The sequence below is a fragment of the Triturus cristatus genome, chromosome 8 (assembly GCF_964204655.1).
Source record: "Triturus cristatus chromosome 8, aTriCri1.1, whole genome shotgun sequence".
Classification (NCBI taxonomy): domain Eukaryota; kingdom Metazoa; phylum Chordata; class Amphibia; order Caudata; family Salamandridae; genus Triturus; species Triturus cristatus.
Genome location: NC_140591.1, coordinates 1,695,143,968 through 1,695,146,117, shown reverse-complemented (window position 1 = coordinate 1,695,146,117; position 2,150 = coordinate 1,695,143,968). Strand labels below are relative to the sequence as shown.

At 43.0% G+C, this 2,150-nt stretch overlaps 1 pseudogene; it reads right to left on the bottom strand.

Annotated features, from left to right (window-relative positions):
* Positions 1-548: 548 nt before the first annotated feature.
* LOC146808628 (endogenous retrovirus group PABLB member 1 Env polyprotein-like) lies at positions 549-1,925 on the bottom strand (annotated as a pseudogene).
* Between the last annotated feature and the right edge of the window lie 225 nt (positions 1,926-2,150).

Genomic DNA, 2,150 nt, shown 5'->3' with positions numbered 1-2,150 from the left:
ACTCCGTGGCGCATAATCTTTTATAGTATACAGATTCACAAAGAACACTCCCAATGTATACATGGCTAAACAATGAGAAAAGATTGAAAACAGGATATCAAGTAACCCAAATAAGCCCCTCGTTCAGCTCTGCTTGTCAAACTCCCCCCTCCCCACAAGTTAATCAGTGGTGGTGCTTACAATTCGTCTTGCAGGTGGCAGGACACATTTGTATGCTTTGAAGCATAGTTGTGAAAATGGGAGAATACAAGTAGAGAATAGCGAAGGACAGAAGATAAGATAAAGTCAGGAAAGAATGGTGCGGACCAACAGATAGTTGAAACAGGGATCAGTCAAACCAGACGAGGATTAGTGGACTCGGCCAGACCTTAACACCAGTTTCGCAATCAGAGACAGGAGGTTGTTTGACACGTCCCAGTAGGAAAGGCAAAAACACTCCGCTCGCTGTGCTGCCTGAGTGAGGGCAACACAAAATGGCGGTTGGGCACAAAATGGCGGCTGGGCACAAAATGGAGTTACCTCAGACCCTCCTTTTGCCATTAATCATTTTAATCTGAGTCAACGTCAATGGCCATGAGGTCATCAAGCTGTCGCTGCAACATCATTTTAATATTTTCCGTTTTCTGTGACACAGGCCTCGAAACACACATAGTGGCACAAAGACCACAGATGGCGGGGCCACACTGCATACAGAGACAACAGGAAAAAATGATGGCCGAAATTACTCCAAGGAAGGTTAATACCTTCCATCCCCATTTGGACAGTAATCCCCAAAATCATCCCAATAAAGACCAATCTCCTTCGTCCTGATGAATCGACTCGGAGATCACATGTAATTTGGAGATGGCTTGGTATACCGTAGGGGCGTCAGCAGGTATATAAATGCAACAGCTAGATCCGATCAATTTACAAACTCCACCACGATCCGCCAGAATAACATCTAGAGCAATCCGGTTCTGCAATGTCATGAGACGATCTGCCTGAAGTTCAGCTGTGAGATTACTCAAGGCTCCCACAGTAACATCTATGGTAGTCTCAACAACACGAACCAACTGCCTCATGTTTCTACTATTAGCCATTGGGCCCCAAAAAGGGAGAAATCCTTTGAGGAAGTCACCTCCTTCTTGTCCTACTGTGTCTTTAGAATCAATAATCCCTCTGCCATATCTGCTTCTGTGATAACCTGAAGGAGCAGTGTATGTAGGGGGAAGAAGGAAAGCTATATAGCACCTTCCTGAGAAATCAGTTGGTAGCCACGTGTAGGCTCTATCGTGGCAGACAAAATACGTGCCCTGACATGGCACTAATGGTGGTGAATTCCGAGACGTGTAAATGTATGTATGGGAGCAAGAGCTCTTTCCTTGTCCAGTGTCAGTAGTCTGGCCATTCATTTGTAAACAAAAGTTACCCTGATGAGGTATAGTCCAAATTGGTGGAGATTTTCCCTGTTTAACTTTATCTGTAAGGCTAGTAACGTAAAGAGTCACATTCCAATCATCATATGTCCGTTTCTCGTCAACAGGAACCTTACTATTTTCCACAATTCTAGCCATGGCCACTATTCCCTTTATCAGAGAACTATGACTAAAATCTGGTCCATTACCATATGAACCAGCAGGATGTCTAAATCGGTTCTGGTATGCAGTTGAAAACATCGTCAAATAGGCCCAAGCAGAACCTTCATAAGAAAATGGAAGGACTAAATATGGCATCCCTTTATCTGTGGTATGCGGTATCAGTCCACACACCCAACAGTCCGTTATATTGACCGCCAATTGATGCTGGTGCAACAACTGGACAAATAAATTGTTAAAATATTCTGTTCTCCTGATTAGTTAATGTTGGGGAAGTGTATGTAACTGATGTGGGGAGACAGTAGAATGAAAAGGCAAGGAAATAGAAGTAGGGACAGAGTGTTGCTGCATAGTATGAACAACCCAACCTACACAAGCCAATAAGATACATAAAAACATAAAAACACACAATGTTATGCCACATCTATTGCACAATAATTTACAATATTTTCTTTTCATCTCTTCCTTCTTATCCTTCTTTTCCAATTTGACATCCATCCTCTAAAATTGTTTCTCACGGCAATCTTCCTTACTCACTTGGCTGTGATTGTTAGCCGTCCTATGACACTGCAAGTC